This window comes from Trachypithecus francoisi, unplaced genomic scaffold (assembly GCF_009764315.1).
Source record: "Trachypithecus francoisi isolate TF-2019V2 unplaced genomic scaffold, Tfra_2.0 Lachesis_group12, whole genome shotgun sequence".
Taxonomy (NCBI): domain Eukaryota; kingdom Metazoa; phylum Chordata; class Mammalia; order Primates; family Cercopithecidae; genus Trachypithecus; species Trachypithecus francoisi.
Genome location: NW_022681457.1, coordinates 43,155,863 through 43,176,484, shown reverse-complemented (window position 1 = coordinate 43,176,484; position 20,622 = coordinate 43,155,863). Strand labels below are relative to the sequence as shown.

The following is a 20,622-nucleotide window of genomic DNA, read 5'->3' as shown; positions in this document are numbered from 1 at the left end:
ACTTTGCATGTTAATTTCCACCAGAGAGCACTCATTTTGGAAAAGTTACTAAACACTAAAGTAGACAGATCACTTATACAGTTGACGTCAGTCAGCCTTTGTTTTCAACCACCTGAGTTCTGGCAAAATGGGCTTAGGAATGGAGTAGTTATGTTGGAGTGTAGGCGCTCCAATGTATGACTATTTCCTTATCAAGACTGATCTTGCTAATGTTGTTACCTACAGTTTATCATGTCAGCATACAAACCAATGATGAGCCCCTGATACGTCATCAGCTCTTGAGGAGACCAACCACCAACTTGGTGGCAAGCTGTTTTCACTGGATTCCTCCTACTCTGGAAAGGGCAGTGATTGATTTTAATGGAAATCAACATATATTCCTGGTACACGTTTCCACTTCTGGCTTATAGAGCCTCAGCTAGAACCACTGCCTGACAGTGTTTGATCTACCAGCATAGAATCTTGTCTAGCATTTTCTTGGATTAAAGAAGCCACTTTACCAACATGGAGGTATGATGGCAGGTGCGTGATAATGGGATACACTGGTTCTGTCACATACTGCAACCCCCAGTGGTTGCTGGTTGAATAGTCTCTTGAAGGTACAACTGAGGTGCTAATTTGTGTGGATAGGTGCCAGCCCATGGAATGCAATACTCAAATAAATGACTACAGTAGGATGCTATATCCCTAGTGGGTAGAATTCATGAGTCTAGAAATACGGGGTAGAAATAGAGGAGGCCTCACTCACCATCATTTGCAGTGACCCACTTGGGGAATTTGTGCTTCCTACATTTGTAACTCTAGGTTTTGTATGTCTAGAAATGTTCTTAGGTGAGGAACGGTGACCCCAAGGGAAATACCCTGAGTTCCATTAAACTATGTTATGGATCCCATCCAGTCATATCAGGTTCTTTTGACAAGAGATCAATAGGCAAGGAGAGCAATAGTGACCCTGGTAGGCTAATTGAACCTTATAAGCAGGAAAAGATAGGGTTGCTCTTACACACTAGGGGCACAGAAGAACACAGTGGGCACCCAGGTGAGACACTGGGGTATTTCTTGGTACTGTCTTGTACAATTTGATGGTAAAAGGAAACAGAGCAGTCATGATCTGAGAAATTGATGGTGACCCGGGGATCAGAATCCTCAGAAATTAGGATCTAATTTGCTGTACATTATAAACTACTTACAATAGCAGAGGTGTTAGACTAGGGTTAGGGGAATCAAAAATGGATAGCAGAGGAAAGACAATGAGTATCAGCTGTAGTCTTCAGCTGTACTTTGTCCCACAACTTTCCTTTTCTGAGTGACCCCAGGGAAAGAGACCAACCAGAATTCTGGAATTTCTCCAATGTGGGTGAACCTACTTTATGAAACAAGTGGTTTGAGTGGCACAAGGGATTGGCTGAAGTGGATGTGTTGTACTGTGCAGGTCTGCTTTCAGAACCTGCCTGATTTGAACTACTTGTGACTGTTCATAGCTTTCTTCACCTCTCTCCTACCTCCAGTTGAAGAAAGATGTCTTGCCAGAAGTTATATCCCATTTCCAGGGCATCCAGCCTCCAATGACTGGTCAATACAGAGGTACACAGACCTGTCTGACTGCTTTACATGGATTGGAGGCATCTCTGAAAAGTTTTCTCAGCTTCAGAGCTCTCAGCAGAATCAGTAGAGTCCACTGTTGCAATTTTATCTGAGTTCAACTTTAATGTCTTCCCAAACAATCCTGTTTTGTTCAGTCTTTTGGGCTTACTGTCTCTTATGATATGAAAGTTTGTGTCCCCTCCAAATTCGTGTGTTGAAATCCTAACCCCCAAGGTAAGGGCATTACGAGGTAGGGTCTTTTAGGGGTGATTACATCATGAAGGCAGATCTGCTCTGCCCTTCCTACCAAGTGAGAATACAGCTAGAAGGCTTCATCTACAAACTGGGAAAAGGGCCCTCACCAGACACTGTGCCTGCTGGCACCTTGGTCTTAACCTTTTCAGCTTCCAGGACTGTGAGGAATAAATTTCTGTTGTTTATAAAAGCTATCCAGATTTTAACATTTTGTTATAGCAGCCTGAGCAGACTAATACACTCTTTCAGTACCACTCTAGAGAGCACTACCCAATTAAACTCTGTGTACACGCTTCAGAGTTTAGGAGTCTTAGGAAACCTGTCGTATGACACCTGAGTAGGAGGAACATATATTTTCTGTTAAGAAAACAGCTTGTGTAAAGTCACAGAGACAGAGAGTGACAGGTATGAACATCTAGTAACATTGTTGACGTTTAGAAAGTGTTGGGGAGCATGCTCTGAAGAATGATTGAAGCCAGATAAGAAAACATCATTAAGGTCGGGGTGATTGCCTTGAATGCCTAATTTAATAGACAATGTCGAACCTTCATGGCTTTTAGAGCAGGCAACAAAAAACGATCCAAACTTTCCTGTAGGAATATTGAGCAAGCTGTAAAATGCATTGAAATGGAAAGAGTTCACACTGAAGAACCACTGAAAGAATTACCTCAAGTTCCCTAAAGGAGGAATCATATCATTGTTTCTGGCAACAGTGGCAAAAATCCAGTAAGGATAGTTCTGAGTCAAGAAGAGTATGGAAGTTTAGGGAAAAAAAAAAAGCACACACACACAAAACAAATAAAAATTAGCAAAATTTCTGGAAGTTTGAGGGAGATATTTTGTGGCCATTACAGAATTCTTTAGAAGAACCAGAAAGTTCCAGTTGCCTGGGGTTCCCAGCAGGTATTATTCTAGAAATCTTCAAAGGCAGGAGGAAGCTTTTTGGTAAGCAGTTTCCTATGATAATCTTTTCAGCTGACTGCAGAAATGTCTCCTAATCTCTTTCCCGATCACTGTGTACCTGTTTTCTCCTCAGATTCATCCTGTCCCATTCATTTATGGTTTTGTTCTCTTGGGGATTAACCAGGCCAAAGAGGTGCTTCTCAATGCCACAAACTGGAGCACTCATTATATAGGCTCCGTTTAAGAGCAAAGTTTCTTTATGACCCTAAGCTTTGACTTAATTATTCTTATTATAGTATTACTTAAACATGTTTAAACATAATAGGTATAAACTGTGTGCTTATTGGCTTTATATAATTATGTATAAGAAAAACCATTTTACAAGTTCAAATCAATAAAAACTACAAAACTAATAAAATTTAAATTGGGATCATTAATTTAATGGACAGATGAAGTTGTTTTGTCTAAATCATATTGCTGTTCACCACATAAATGGCGATCAGGCTCTTTTCAGTTTGTAATGCCAAAGCTATCTTGTCACTTGCTATGACAATTCTCTCAGAATTTTCTACCGTCAAACTATAGAGAAATCTTCATCAGGATTTCAAATGATATTGGTTAGCCTTTACTTATCAGGTACACTCATTTATCTAAGAAATATACTTCTCATTAGCCTTAGACAATAAAGGGGTAAAGGTTGATCCAGTGATAACCTGAACATAGATGCGTATTGTGAGCCAGAAGGGAGTTATAGATAGTATTTTGTTCGTGAGTTGTTTTCCAGATAATCTGCAATGTGATTATTGACAAACTTTTAGGCTACTATACCAAACATATATCTAATTTTTTAAGAGCTCAGTACTGAAGCACATGTTTGAAAAACTGTCCCTTGGCCCAGCGATGGGCTGTGAACACCGCAGTGGTGCTAAATTCTTTCTTTGGTTCTTTAGGAGCAATGACATGTAATTCCACAGGATATTATCTTCGTATACAATTAAAGTCTGGTTACTAGCAAAATACTATGTAATTTATTCAGAGTTACAATGATTTAATGTTTATAAGGCAAATTTTGTTAATCCTAGGTTGTAGGATTTTCTTTCTTCCTTTCCTTACACTTGCTCCCACAGGGTGCTTGGTGATGCTGAGAAGCTTGCAGACGTGACTGGCACTTCCACCATCCTCAGGAAGGCTGCTTGAATGTTGTGAAGCTGATTTTCAATTGTTACTATCCTTGGCTTTTATTTACAATTTTCTTCTCATTTAGTCTCATCATAATCCATTTTGTCTTGTGTTGTTTAACTCTATAGTAGGTAGCAATGCTTAATTTTACCACTGATTTTTTTTTTTTTTTTTTTTTTTTTTTTGAGACAGGGTCTCCCTCTGTTACTCAAGCTAGATGCAGTGGCACAATCATAGATCACTGCACAATCAACTTACTGGGCTCAAGTGATGCTTTCACCTCAGCCTCCCGGGTAGCTGGGATTACAGGTGTGTGCCAGCACATTCAGCTAATTCAAAACAATTTTTTTTTTTTTTTTTTTTTGTGGAGATGGAGGTCTTGCTATGTTGCCTAGGCTGGTCTCAAACACTTGGGCTCAAGTGACCCTTTGCTTCAGCCTCGCTAGTGGTGGGATTACAGGTATATACCACTGGGTCTGGCCCACCCTCTCATTTTATAATTAATGTCTCAGATGTGTATTGTGAATCAAATGTGAATCATCTATATCATCTATCTCTAGCCTCCTCTCCCAAATTTATTCATACAATGAGTGACGTTTCATTGCTATTATGAAATAATACTTCCAATGGAAATTGAGACTATTCCTAGTGATTTTTAGGGTTATTTGCCATGTTTACATGGATATTGGTTAAAATAGTTTGAGAGCTACCATTCTAATTAGCAGAGGGTCCAAAATCTGGCTATTTGTCTTTGTCTCTGGCTCACTCTTAAGAAAGTCACAACTGAAAGTGTGTACTTTAACTTAATTATCCTTATATAAACTTAATTTTCATAGTTTGTTGCTTAAAATCCTAGGATGACAGTTCACAATTTTAATAAGAAAGGACTTAGAATGGAACCTTAATGTAATTCTAGCCATAATAGGTCAGATTTGGTATAAAACTAGTGTATGTTGGATCAAATCCAGATGGGTTCATTACCAAATGACCCAGAAGGATCTAATTATAGCACTTTCACATAGAACATGGTCCCATAGAATGGATTTCAAGGATAGCATGGTGAGAATGTAGTACAAATGAAAAACGAGATGGATAGTTCTTTTGATGGATGAGAAATGTAGGCAGAGTAAGGACTAGAAGAAATATCCTGGGGAACACAGATGAGGATAATATAGAGAACCTGAATCTGGAGTTATTTTAAGTATTGGCCTTGGGGTATGAAAGGCAAAAGAAACAAGAAGCCAAGTCTATCAAATTTAGTTGAATGTCAGAGAAGTCCCTGGCTAAAATCATTTGAAACTGTTATTCTAAAAAGTCAGTTCAATATGTTCAATATTATTATTATTTTTAAAACTAAGTTATTTATTTTAGTATTGTTGAACATTATAGTAAACCACACCTCTCAGAATTTTTTCTAGTGTTTTCAGGAATAGTCCCATGTATTTTCTGCTCTCTGGGTTATTTAAGGCCTTCAGTTGCCTACTCTACTAATTCCTCTAGGTGTATAAGTATGAAAATATGATTTTAAGAAAATAAGGGAAAAGGTCAAGTTTTTTTTTTTTTTTTTTAGAGAAAGCCACTGAGGATAATGGGCAGCCTAATAGAACTTTGTCATATTTTATTTTATTCATATTTCCAATGTGTTTCTTTATTATTTGCATACAATTAAAGGCCTTACCCATGAGATATATAATAGACTTTGGTAAGTACAAATCAATGGCAACACTTTTGAAAAAAAGCTTAATGGTTAGTTGTGGCAGGATTTGCAGCAACACTGGCTTTTAAAAAATTTCTTCAGAGTGAAACAGACAATGTGGACAGTAACATATATAATGGCAACACTCTTTCTTGAAAAAACAGGAATTGCCAGGATGGTCTGTGTATACAAATCTATTTCTGAATCTAATTTATTAAATTCTCTTAGGAGAATTTAAAAGAAACTAAGGAGTTTCTTTTTCCCTAGTTATTTTTCTGTGGAAATCTACACATGTATAAAAATTACAGGGTGAATAACTGAGGTTGTATTATAACAGTTTTTTGACCCTGCAGTATCTTATTCAAAACCTTACCTTTTCATTTTAGCCTCCACCTAAAATGTGCATCTGAAGTGATGTTTTCTTGAACTCCTAACGGTAGTTGTTTAGGAAAAAACTTTTGATTAATTCAGTGAATGTTAACTCACATTGCATTAGCTCGCTGCACTTTTTTAAAGCAGCATGGTAACAGCTGTCTGGAGTATTGAAATTCCAGGGCATCAGGACAGGTGAATGTGTGGATTTTAGATTCGAGAACTAGAAGTGGTCAGTTTCAGCACAATTTTGTCTTCTCCAAGTTTGTATACTCCCCATATGCCCCTTCATCCATGACTAGCAGTTCCCATGCAATTTTTGCCTCTGGGATATTTTCTGTTTATGCCCCGTCAACCATCTCCTCTCTTGCTTGCCAACTACGTCCTACCATTGGTCTATTTTTCCACTAGGAGACATTTTCTGGTCTCTCTCAGTGACTATGTATATTGAAAAAAAGGAGATCATTTTGAACAAAAATGTATTTACACATTTATCTCCTGAAAATCAGAGAACGTTTCATCTCTCCTAGACTTAACATTCTTCACATGTAATAACAAGGTCATAAACAACTGCATTGTCTTTGTGCATATAAAAAACTTCCGAGAATTTATCCAGGCCTTGTAAAAGTACAGTAATTCATTGGTTGTGTCTACATAATGCACAAACATCCTGCTAGAGAATTTAGTCAGTCATTCAGTTATTTGGTTGTTATGACACAAAACATTTAGATATGTTTAATTGGAAGGTAACAAACAACTGTTTCTTAATATCTGTATAAACGGGCATTGTTTGGATAATAATACAGGTATCTTTTTTTTCCATTTAGCAATTTTGGTGTCAGCAGATGTAGCTTTGTGAGTGCAATAAACACCCAGAGAATAATTTATGTACTGTAAGCTCATTACTGATACTTTTTCTATAATCAGATTATAGAAAATAAAAAAGTTGCAGTTTAGCACACAAGTTCATTTTTATACTGTTTCACAGAATTAACAAACCTTTAATTATGTGTATATACACACACACATACTGTATATATAGAGTTATACAGATAATTCACGATTCAGTTTTTACAAACTAAGAAAAATTTATTTTATTACACAGTAATAGATCAAGATAGTAATTAAAAAATTCATGTTTTATTCTCTCAAAAAATGTGCAAAGTAATGGATTTAGATAGGAAAGAGGAGAGACAAAAGAAATATTTCCCTAACTTATACTTGAAAAGTTGCTATTTATTACATTGTTAGTATCAACACACTTTTTTTTTTTTTTTTTTTGAGACAGGGTCACCCAGGCTGGAGTGCAGTGGTGCCATCTTGGCTCACTGTAACTTCTGCCTCCCGGGTTCAAGAGATCCTTCCACCTCAGCCTCGCAAGTAGCTGGAACCACACGCATGGGCCACCATGCCTGGCTAATTTTTGTATTTTTAGTAGAGATGGAGTTTCATCATGTTTCCCAGACTGGTCTCAGACTCCTGAGCTCAAACGATCCGCCTGCCTCAGCCTCCCAAAGTGCTTCGATTACAGACGTGAGCCACCAAGCTCAGCCAACACACTATTTTTGACAAATGAATACTTATTTATTTGTTTAATCAATTTTTAAATGCCTTCCTTCCTTCACTTCTTCCTTCCTCCTTTCCACCTAGGAAGGCTTCCTTCTGAAGGCTCCCCTGTACAAGATGTATATGCCTTAAATAAATTTGAATGCTTGGGCCCACACGCACTTCCAAGTCCTTAACTTGACTAGGCATTTTGCACTAAATTAACCTGGAAATATATCCATATTTTGTTGTAGATTTTATTTTAGATTTCAATGTATTTTTGATACTATGTTTTCTAAGATTTTCCATTGTAACTCCATTATGTTTGAATTAAAAAATAACGATGGAATCAAACAACTCGTTTGGTTAATTGACCAGCTTATCCTGTCATAGTTACAGAATTTCTTGGTCACTACAAGTTGAGTCACTTATTGACTCTTTTTCTCCTTAATTTAATTTAACAAGCATTCATTCAGTACCTGTTTTACACTTGAAAAGATTAGTGCTTATAATAGTTGGTTGACTGAACTAGGTTCCGTGTAGTCAAAACAGATCTATTAATTTAAAAAAATACAGAAATAGGCCAGGCGCGGTGGCTCAATCCTGTAATCCCAGCACTTTGGGAGGCCGAGACGGGCGGATCACGAGGTCAGGAGATCGAGACCATCCTGGCTGACACGGTGAAACCTCGTCTCTACTAAAAAAAATACAAAAAAAACTAGCCGGGCGAGGTGGCGGGCGCCTGTAGTCCCAGCTATTCGGGAGGCTGAGGCAGGAGAATGGCGTAAATCCGGGAGGCGGAGCTTGCAGTGAGCTGAGATCTGGCCACTGCACTCCAGCCTGGGCGACAGAGTGAGACTCCGCCTCAAAAAAAAAAAAAAAAATACAGAAATAACATGTATTCTTTTGGTTTTTGTGATCTTGTACTTTGCCACCTATCATTACCCCTATGCTTTCTAAAATATACTTTTAATGCAAAATGTCTTATTTGTAAAAAGTAATTTAAAAATACTTATTGGCTAGTAGCTATTATCTGAATAGCATACAGCTTAAAATTGTGATATAGGTAAAATAATTAGGATTTAAAATAAGTTGATATGCTAAAAGCCAGAACATTTTATATATTAAAATCTCCACTGTACAAATAAAAGAAAATTATTTTAATTGAGTATAACATAACCAAATAGTTTGGAAGTTGATATTCTTTTTGAAAATTCTCTTTAGTTTCTATTCATTGCCCATGTTATGTGCACACCGGAATATTTGATAATTACTTCATTAAAGTCTATACTAAATTGTTATAATGACTTCAATGTTTATTTACTTTAAATTGTTTCTTCCTTTACAGAGATAACAACATTTATAAAGTACCAGAAATACAGTTGCTTCAACTGTGTGTAATTTGTGCAGTATTATTGACTCCAATTGTGACAAGTCTTTGAAGATAGAGGAAATTGTATATAGAATCTAAAAGAACAATAATTAATTCACAATACATTTATTTAAGAGGTAGATTTATCTTTGTCTCTGAAACTAGGTGTCAAAATATTTGTAGATGCTATTTACACACACATACGTATACACACATATACATATGTGAGCACTTACATTTATGTCATTACAATTGATTAAACAACAACAAAATGGAAAAATACCTCCCCAAATTATATGAATATGATTTCCTGAATATTTCCAACATAACACCAATAACAAGAACAACAGATTACTGTGCTTAATCAACACTGTAACTTTCCTCTTTTTTTAGCAAAAATAATAAGATGATCATTTGTTCATGAAAGGAGAAAGAGACAAATAGTATGAGATGCTTAACCAAAGCAAGTGGCTTAAATGAGCACATATTCGTTAATGAAAATAAAATGAAGATTTTACCAAAATAAAAATTCACCCTTGCTGAGAAGGAACATTCCGCGTCCTTCCATCTTTAGGACTTCAGTCATAAGGAGCTTGAGCTTGGCTTCCCACTGTCAGTGCTAAAGAGATTAGTGATGTAATTGTCATTGAATCTGATGTCCTTCTGGAAAAAGAGCTGAATTTGAAATGCAAATCAGAATTTATTGAATCTTTTATGACACAGTGAAAGAATTAAAGGACTGGTTTATGATGAGAAGAAATGAATGATAACTAGATAAGAGCTATGTTTTTAGCAAAGTAACAAAATGAAATAAGCAATGAAATCAGATTCTTCAAGGCTTCATTTTAATAGGTAAACAGATTGTTTTTACTAATATGAGGCAATTAAAAAATTTAAAGATCATTTTCTAGACATGTAATAATTCAGACAACTATTTCTCTTTTTCCAAGCCACTTACTTAGCAGGCTCAAATGAAATCCATATGCAAATATTAAATATTTGAAATTCTCATTGTTAACAATAAGAATTGCATGTATATAAAAGCCATGCCTAATAATTGTAACTCTTAATTGTGTCAATAATAGTAGACATATTTGTTTTGGCTTCAGGGAATTGAAGGAGCCTGACAGACATTTTCAAGAATCTGTGTGTGTATTCTGCAATGCGACATTAAGATATAAAACCTGTTTTGGAAAGACTGCAGTATAGAGGAAAGCACCATATAATCCCGGAGTTTGTTGGACTCAATCCAAAGAATTTTAGTGAGTAAAAATGTGTTTTGTAATCCAAAGATGGAATTATATAAAGTCACCATTAAAGCAACATCAATTGTTGTGTTTAAGCAAAAATAACATACACACACACACAAACAAACAAAAATTCAAAGAAACAAAGTAGGTTTCTGTTGAAACAATGTGGTTGTCTAACTTGACCACGAAGAATAAAGGATGTCATAAGCTGTGGCTCGTTAACTCTTTGGATTCTGTGAGTTAATTGTGTCATGGTTGCAGCGTGCATCACATGCCAGATCTAGACTCAAGAAGTGTAGCAAGCTGTCCCCTTCTTCAAGCAACTTGTACTTTTTTTGTGTGTGGAAGTAAGGAATCTTTGGAGAATATACACGTCTCAAACTGTGATTTGGGAAAAAAGGTCAATATGAGTTGAGAGAAAAGAGAAATCACCTTGGGTTGGTGTTCAGCTGAACTATGAAGAAAGTATTGAATTTACAAAGGCAAAACAGAAAGAGAAGGTTATTTCAGGCAAGTGGCATAGCATGTTAAAAGTGAAAAATTTGAATATCAATATTAGCTTGAATGACAGTAATAATAATAGCAAGCATTTATTGATTACTTGAGAAAGATTCTGTTCTAAGCACTTTATTTTTTTTATTTTTTATTTTTTTGAGACTGAGTCTCACTCTGTCGCCCGGGCTGGAGTTCAGTGGCCGGATCTCAGCTCACTGCAAGCTCCGCCTCCCAGGTTTAGGCCATTCTCCTGTCTCAGCCTCCGAGTAGCTGGGACTACAGGCGCCCGCCACCTCGCCCGGCTAGTTTTTTGTATTTTTTAGTAGAGACGGGGTTTCACCGTGTTAGCCAGGATGGTCTCGATCTCCTGACCTCGTGATGCGCCCGTCTCAGCCTCCCAAAGTGCTGGGATTACAGGCTTGAGCCACCGCGCCCGGCCAGCACTTTATATCTACTACCTCATTTCATCATCAATCTTTGTCTTACAGATGAGGAAATGGAGTTACAAAGAAGTATGTGACTTGCCTGTGGAGGCGCTGAGATCCAGGCCAAGGTCACCTTGCAGCCAGGCTGCTTTCTGGGGTGCAATGACAGAATCAACTTGTTGATTGTGGGAAAGAATCAACTTACTGCTGATCCAGTATAGACATCTTAGTCAGTTTTATTAACTAATGTCAGCCATGACAATACTCTATTTTCAGATCGGATTCTGGGACTTCTCTGGCTTCAGCCACTGGAAACTCCGATTCTAATATTTGTGAAAATAAAATTCTGGTCATATGGCCAAAAGTGAACAGTAAATAGCCAAAGTGAAACATTATTTTGTAGTCACTTTTAGTTTGTCTATTTTTTTTTTTTTTTTTTTTTTGAGACGGAGTCTTGCTCTGCCACCCAGGCTGGAGTGCAGTGGCCGGCTCTCAGCTCACTGCAAGCTCCGCCTCCCGGGTTCACGCCATTCTCCTGTCTCAGCCTCCGAGTAGCTGGGACTACAGGCGCCCGCCTCGTCGCCCGGCTAGTTTTTTGTATTTTTTAGTAGAGACGGGGTTTCACCGTATTAGCCAGGATGGTCTCGATCTCCTGACCTCGTGATCCGCCCATCTCGGCCTCCCAAAGTGCTGGGATTACAGGCTTGAGCCACCGCGCCCGGCATAGTTTGTCTATTATACTGTGTTTCTTTATTGTCCCTGAGCAAATTAAATTGGTCAATTCAGTGGAGAAAAATAATCAACACGAAGCTTTGAAATGACCAGTTGTTTAACTAGAAAAATGGAAGTCTCAATTTGCAGGCACAGTCTAAATGTGTAAAAATCATTAAACACTAAAACTCGAGGCAAACTTTACAAGTTCTCTTTCTAAATTAAAATCACAATTAATATTATGAGTCATTACACTATAGAGCTAGATATAAATGTAATTAATTGATGTTAGAAATATCATACAATTTAATAGAATTATTTTACTAATAGACTTGCAATTGAGACTCCTTACTATAAAATAAGTCATTTTGATGGACTTTTTAGGGGGGAATCCTAATAGACACAGTTAATATGTATTATTTATTCCCAGCAATGTTTTTTATTATGCACATGGGCCCAAAGGCTGAAGCAATGGACAAGAATTTTTAAAAATAAATTGAAAGAATAAATAAATGAAATGAAATTAAAGCCACATGTCACTTTTTTTTTTTTTTTTCTTTTGCGTGGGGGATTGCATTTTGACTGTTTGCTACTCCAAGCTCGTTGGGTCTGGTTTCTGATAATCTTGCAATTAAAGGCCTATTCTTCAAATAGTCTAGGGAAGTCCCTAGTGGCATGCAGAGAAAGCAAAAAATGAAGACTCAACTTCAGCAGATCCCCAAGAATCTTAAACACAGTCCACACAGCCCCCGATAGCTGTGAGGCATCCTGGTAGTTTAAAGGGTTACTTTCCCCTGAATAGGTAATTTTGAAGAAGTGTTCAGTACAATATTAGACACTTTGTATCATCAGACATAGATTTATGTAAGGTTCTTGACAATCACAAAACATGAAAAAAAATGCGGACGAATAGAATTCTAATTTGTTATGAAATTGTCCAGAAAAGAAATCAGGAGACAATTCTATCTACCTTTCTCTTGATCATTCAATCTAAGGGAAGAAGGAAGAAAGAAGATGTCTGGAATGCAATGTGAAATTTGCTTTTAAAAAATGCTCTTATGAATTTATTTCTAATCATTCCTTGCCTGTATGATTATGTATTACAATGATGTCATCACACCAGTTTTTTGATGGAATGTCAGAAACATTTCACAAGTCTATGACTCCCTGAAAACTCAAGTGCTTTTATAACTCCTTAAACTGACTATAATAGGCGTTATTCTTTCTTTTAAATGACTGTCAGAGGGACCTACTATTATCTTGATGCTTATATTTGAGAAACTTTTGCTCGAGCTCTTGTACACCTTCATGGCAACACTCAATTTCCAGGCTCTTTTGTGGCTTCCTCTTTCTGCTTCTCATTATGTTGAACCAGTTGAATGTTTTGTCTGTTTTGATCAGCAAGGTTAGAAGTGAGCTGAATTCTGAACATTTTTCACACTGTTTTTTAGTTCTGCTTAAGAAATATTTACTGAAGCTCTGGACCCATAAAAATGAAGCGGACTTTGAGATTTTTATTGATGTACTCAAAGAGGAAGTGTTGTCCATTGTTACTATATCCAAAACATTTCAGAAGTACAAGTAGAGAAATATGTCTCTATCATCAGAATTTAATATGAAATCATGTTCTTCTTTTGTCACACAGAAAATTTGTCATAGATTTTATCTGCAATGAAAGCTATGTCAGTGGTGCCACATAATACATTTGTAAAGGTTAGAGATATTTTAACCCTCATCTGTGACCAGAATTATAATGGTAAGCAACCCACTGAAGCACCAATGGCAGATTAAGTGTAAAATTTTTCTGCACACATTAATGCAAAACAGCACAGGAATCCACACATTGTAATGCAGTGTGGTCATTTTGAATAATGTCCTTGAAATTACAAATTTATTACATAAGTAAAAATATATGATTACAAATTCCATCAATCTTATGTCCTTGTCACGGATTTGTGTTTTTAGAGTCCAGGGAGATTATTCTGTTGTACTGGTTAAACTCTCAAAAAGGCCTGTGAAAACATAACAACCACATTATTTTAATGACTTCCTTTTTGAAATGTGTATTGTTATAAATCATGCCTAAGAAACAGCGAATTCTCAGAAATACAGGTTTTACTTATATGGATTTTAATTTCCAAAGTTTATGTAATTCTCTATTTTTGAATTCTGTTTCCAAACAGAATTTACTTTCTCCTTTAATTGCACATTATATTTCATATTATTTTATATTAAGAGCTAAATTTCACATCTAAAACTTTTCCATCAGGCAGTTCAGCAATTGCTGAGCAGCCACAGAACATACATTTTAGTCACTATACTCAAAATCAGTTCACAAGAGAACTACAATTCAGAACTGGTAGAATAATGAAATATATATTTAGATATTTTTTTCCCACTGGGTGTGCACAAGAATCAAACACAAGTTTTGTTTAGGAAAATCCAAATAAACACTCTTTTGTTTGAATAGCTCAGACAGTGGAATTGCCTCACCCTGGCTTCTGGTCATTTTATTCTAAAGTGCTGAATGTATTTTGAATACACAATGGTTTAATTTAGTTGGTTTAATCCACAGTTTCAACTTTTGCCTTTTCTTTGAAAACAAGTTTCATAAAAGTATCTGCAGAAGTCTTGTTTTGATTACCCCTTATCCTTCAGCCTTAGATCAGTATCAGTTTTTTCCCCTTGTTCATAATCCATTATAGAAAATACTGTAGATTTCTACGGCACGACCAAAACTCCACATTATGCTTGCAATTTTCCGTAATATTTTTATAGTATGAAGTAAAAATGTTTGCTTTAAGAGACATCTGCTATAAATAAAACGACAGTGTAAATTTTCAAGAGAGCTGCACAATCGCCATAAAGGCTCAAAACATGAACCTTCTAGAGTCGGTTCCAGCACTTGGTGATCTTCCAGTGGGTCAACCATGTTCACCTCCATGCTCTTGAACCCCCACCCAACTCCTGGTTCTCCTCACCTCCCTCTCAGACCCCGACATTGCAATGAAATTAGCCTGTAATGCTTACAACGCCCTTGCAGATCAGCTTTCGTTATCAGGGAAACATGTGAATGGCATTAAAATATGCTTCCCATTCTCACAAAATATTTCCTCAAAATACTTTAGAAACTCAAACCAGTTCCTTCAGATTCTGATATTATCTTTATTGAAAAGCAATGGCCAGCTTGAAATGGTTGACCATCCAGGTCAGTGATATATATGTATATTGCTTAAGAAGTTTCCAGAACTACTCACTGAAGCTCTGCCTCAAGTGAGATTTATTAGGGAGAACAGAGACAGACTTGCATTTCTTCATCCAAATTTTCTTGTCAGTCTTCTTTAAAAACAAGTAACTAGAGTTCCCATAATATGCTCTTTTTGCGTGACAAAATGGTTTCAGTTTCCTGAAATGAAGAGCTTCGTAGCGGTTGTTGTCAGAGATTGAATTGAGACATCAATGATTAAGAATGACAATGACAGGCCAAAGATGTATTGAAGTTCAGAGGAAAGCAGGGACAGTTTATTTAAAATGGACACTGAAGAATATAAGAAAATCCATTTAAAAAGTCTTCACTGATTTCATTTATATATTTTTTAATATAGAAAGTGAAATCAGAGCACTAAATAGTACTTTAAACTTCAAAATATAAAATTCTGTAGAATAACAAATATATTCAAGCTTTGACCTTAATAAGCACTTAAGGGGTTGATGGAGAAATATGTAAATTGAGGCTCATTATTTTTTTGATAACAAGAAAGGAAGTGCAACTCACGTGAATATTTCTTCATTTATTTACTGCATATCTAGCCTGAAAGTACTTTTCAGTAGTTATAGAAATATATTTTAAATTGCTTTTTCATTATAATACCCCAAAGGCAAAATTATTTTATTGGAAAATTGATTTGCTATCAAATAAAATAAAAATAAGAGTTTAAAAGATCTAAACTAAACAAATGATAGAAATTTATTTGGCTCACAAACATTACCAGATGTCTTACTACGTATATAGTTTATGACACACACACACACACACACACACACATGCACACACAGAAATATAGATATTTTAAACCTTCTCATATTTATTGTTCTCAAAAATGACTTTTTGTAATAATGGAGAAAATGTTAGCTTGCCACTTTTTCAGACAGCAAGTCCCCAACGCACATAGAAATTACATAAATTGTTATGACTATCAAAACCAATTGCCAAATTTTCTTTTACAAAATACTTCCCCTCTATAAATAGTTTAATTTCCCCTATCTCTTTGAGTCTTTTTTTTTAAATCTTTTCCAGTGTCCTACCCTGCAATATGTGTGAAGTTTTATCAAAAGCTTTCTGATATTACCATAAATTACTGTGTAAGCAGAGCTATTGCTTATCTGTCAAGGAGGCTTTTTTTTTCCTTTCTTTAGCAATTTTCTCTGTTTCTGGATGTGCGAAAGGTTTTCCCTGACTTTGTGTGTGTGTGTGTGTGTGTGTGTGTGTGTGAGGAGTGTACCTTAAAGGTTTTGATTTTTAATGAGGGTCTACAATAGAAACCTGTTTATAGAATAACCTCATGACACAACAGAGTCCAAAGAAAAACATTTCTTTTTTTAAAAGAAGTATTTAAAGAAACTAATTTTTGTATAGTAGGCCATATCCCTATGTTGAATAAGCAAATTTATTGTGTTAATGTATTTTTCTACCATTTTAAAGTTCATTTTGGTTGCATATTTTACATGCAATGAATGTTTACTATTTTTCCAACTACTTATTTTTAAATCTCTTACAATTATGTTTCATTAGTAGTATATGGTAAATGTTAATCTTTTTATAAGAATTATCTTATGAGGCTCTCCCGTACCTTGTTAGTCATAATTTTTGACAACCATGCAATTATCTTTTTTATTGTGTGCATTCTTAAAAAATATTCAAGTTTAATTGGATGAATATTCTACTTTGGAAAGAAGTTATGATGATATTCTATTATGGACTGTGTAATCTTGGAAAAGACTGAATATTGGGTTTGCTTTATTCCTGCCACAGGCAGGCAAGGATGAACTGAAATTTCTATTTTGGGCAGTGCAGGGAAGAGGTAACTTTGAGGATCCAGACTTGGAAAAACTGTCATGATAATGGAATATCTACAAACTGCTTTAAAGAAGAAAATTATAAAGCCCTCTGTGTTGTGCCTGCGGGGGCTCATCAGTTGACTGGAATGTTCTGTTTCACACTCAATGGCTTGTCCTACCATATCTCTAATTTTACAGAAATGGCACTTCAGATATATTTTAAAATCCTTTACAGAAATTAGACAATCACTTCTTCCCTCTACAGCAAACATATATTAGCCTTACAAATAGACTAAAAAGCAAAATAAAAAAGACATGCTTTTGTACCTATCCATATTGAAATCTGTGCAGCAGTTTTAAAAGTTCATGTTTGTCACCAAAAGACCATGTATGTCAACAGCGATTAAATTGTCCTCAAAGGCAACAACAAAAATAATAAACAATGACAGCAAACAAAACCCTGGGACTGTCAAACTTCATTCTTGAATGGTAATTTTCTTTTTAGCACAACTACTCATATAGATGCATTCACTCTCTCACCATATATCATAAAAAGAAGCTCTCTCTTTTTTTTTTTTTTTTTGAGACAGAGCCTTGCTCTGTCCAGACTGGCATGCAGTGGCCTGATTTCGGCTCACTGCAACCTCCGTCCCCCATGTTTAAGCTATTCTCCTGCCTCAGCCTCCCAGGTAGCTGGGATTACAGGCATACGCCACCATACCTGGCTAATTTTTGTATTTTTAGTAGAAACGTGGTTTCACCATGTTGGCCAGGCAGGTCTCAAACTCCTGACCTCAGGTCATCTGCCTGCCTTGGCCTCCCAAAGTGCTAGGATTACAGGCATGAGCCACCGTGCCCCACCAGAAGCACTTCTTTTATCAACCTATATCCCTTGTACATTTAATGTCTTTAGAGTGTGTAACATGGCATAGTAATTGGGAGTGGTGCTTCTGGAGATGATCCATTCTGGGTTCCACACCTGCAGCTCCCAAGTAGTAGCTGTGTGAGTTTAGGAAAGTCACCCAACATGGATGGGTCAGTTTCCCCATCTTCAAAATGAAGATAATGATAGAAATTACATCAAAGTGCTTTTATGGGATTAAAAGGCTAATATTTTAGCTAGTACCAAATTAGTAGCTAAACATATTTACTTATTTAAATTAATAGATTACTTTTTTGAGCAGTTGTAAATTACGGAAAATTTGCTTCAGAAGTAGAGTTTTTTGTTACACCCACAGGCCCCAAACAGACACATAATTTCTCTCATTATTAACGTCTAGTATGGCAGATTTATTAAAGCTGACAAACCAATATTGATACAGTATTGTTGACTAAAGTCCATAGTTTACATTAAGGTTCATCTTTTGTGTTGTACAGTTCTATGGGTTTTGACAAATGGACAATGTCATGTACTCCCTAGTATATTATCACACAGAAATAGTTTCACTGCCTAAAAATCCTCTGTGTTCCATCTATTCATCCCTTTCTCTTCCCCTGCAAACTCCTGGCAACCACTGATCTTTTTACTCTCTCCATAATTTTGTCTTTTTCAGCATGTCACATAGTTGGAATCATAGAGTTTTTAGCCTTTTCAGACTGGCATTTTTTTTTTTTCCACTTAGCAATGTGTGTGTGTGTGTGTGTGTGTGTGTGTTTAAGTTTCCTCTATGCCTTTTCATGCCTTTTCATGGCTTGTTAGCTCATATCTTTTTATCACTGAATAGTATTCCATTGCATAGATATACTACAGTTTGTTAGTCCACTCACCTATTGAAGGACCTCTTGGTTGCATCCAGTTTTTAGCAATTATGAATAAAGCTGCTATAAACATTTATGAGCAGGGTTTTTTGTGGACATAAGTTTTCAACTCATTTGGGCAAATTTCTCAGAATGTAATTGCTGGATCATATGGTAGGATTATGTGTAGCTTTGTAAGAAAGTGCCAAAGTGTCTTCCAAAGTGGCTGTGCTGTTTGCATTCCCATAGCTGTGAATGAGAGTTCCTGTTGCTCCAAATTCTCACCAGTACTGGGTGTTGACAGTGTTTTTGATTTTAGTCACTGATGGATATGTAATGTTATCTCACTGTTTGATTGGCATCTTGTTTAATAAACAAATATTTATCAGCTTTTATGTACCAGGCAATGTTCTCAGGACTGGGATTGCAACAGTGAACAAAACAGTCAAAAATGCCTTCCATGAAGCTTATATTCTAATGAGGTGGAATCTGGAAATAAACAAATTAGTGACTAAATATATATAATATATCAGATGGTGATATGTTATTATGGAAGAAAATGGAGGAAAGAAGACTGTTGGGGTGGGGCTAGAATTTTAAATTTTGTAGTCAGAGAAGCTTCATTGAGAAGACAACATCTGAGGAAAGGTTGAAGGAGGAAAGAAAGAAGTCATGGAAACATCTAATGGAAGTGTTGCAGGTAGAGGAAATACCAGGTGCAGGCCAGACACAGTGGCTCACCTATGTAATCCCAGCACTTTGGCAGGCCAAGGCAGGTGGATCACCTGAGGTCAGGAGTTCAAGACCTGCCTGGCTAACATGGCGAAATTCCATCTCTACTAAAAATACAAAAATTAGCCTGACGTGGTGGTAGGCACCTGTAATCCCAGCTACTGGGGAGGAGGCTGAGGCAGGGGAATCTCTTGAACCTGGGAGGCGGAGGTTGCAGTGAGCCATTGCACTACAGCCTGGGCGACAGAGTGAGACTCCGTCTAAAAAAAAAATAAATCAGGCCCAAAGGCCCAGCAGAAGGACTGTGCCTGCCTGGAATGTATAAAGAACAGCAGGGAAACCAGTGTGAGCAAGTCGGAGGTATTATGAGAGAGGTCATTGGGGCTTCTTTATGGAGGGCCTGATAGGATATGATCAGATCTTTGCAGTTTACTCTAAGACAGAGGGCAAGCTATCCAAAGGTGTTGATCAAGAAAGTGATAGGGCATATCCTATCTTTTTTTTTTTTTTTTTTTTTTGAGACGGAGTCTCGCTCTGTCGCCCAGGCTGGAGTGCAGTGTGGCCGGATCTCAGCTCACTGCAAGCTCCGCCTCCCGGGTTTACGCCATTCTCCTGCCTCAGCCTCCCGAGTAGCTGGGACTACAGGCGCCCGCCACCTCGCCCAGCTAGTTTTTCGTATTTTTTAGTAGAGACGGGGTTTCACCATGTTAGCCAGGATGGTCTCGATCTCCTGACCTCGTGATCCGCCCGTCTGGGCCTCCCAAAGTGCTGGGATTACAGGCTTGAGCCACCGCGCCCGGCCTATCCTATCTTTTTAACCATAATTGAGCAGCTGTACTGAAAATAGGTTGTAAGAGGTGAAGGGCAGAAACAGATAGACCAGGTAGGAAGTACTGTAATAATCCAGGTAAGATTTTATGTTGCTTGGATTAGGGTTGAAGGCAGCAATTTCTACATATAAAGTGCTTGTAACATTGCCTTTCACATAGTATGATAATTATTATTTTTATCACTAATATAAAAAATACAAAATATTCTTATTTTCTACATCATGTTTCCAACAATTATGACATCATAGTCTGATGTTAATTATTCACTATATTCAGTAATATTATAGCTGACTCATGGCTTCTAAAAATATTCAACTTCTTCTATTTTGAAAAGTTAAAAAAGTTCTTATTGCGATTAGATTTTCATGATGTTGCCAGGATATATCTTTTAAATAATTTTCCCCTTATTGGAATATATTTAGTTCATTTAAAATATAATTAGGTTCCAATTTTCAATCCTTCTAACTAGGAAGTCTGT

General features: G+C 36.6%; 1 long non-coding RNA gene across 2 annotated transcripts; it reads left to right on the top strand.

Annotated features, from left to right (window-relative positions):
* The first annotated feature begins 2,753 nt into the window (after positions 1-2,753).
* On the top strand, positions 2,754-11,486 carry LOC117093843. Of its 2 annotated transcripts, none has more exons than XR_004441270.1 (3): positions 2,754-2,784; positions 10,016-10,168; positions 11,140-11,486. It is a non-coding gene; the product is annotated as an uncharacterized LOC117093843 (long non-coding RNA). The 2 variants fall into 2 exon arrangements; XR_004441271.1 differs by lacking the exon at positions 2,754-2,784 and adding an exon at positions 8,888-9,043.
* Positions 11,487-20,622: the final 9,136 nt, after the last annotated feature.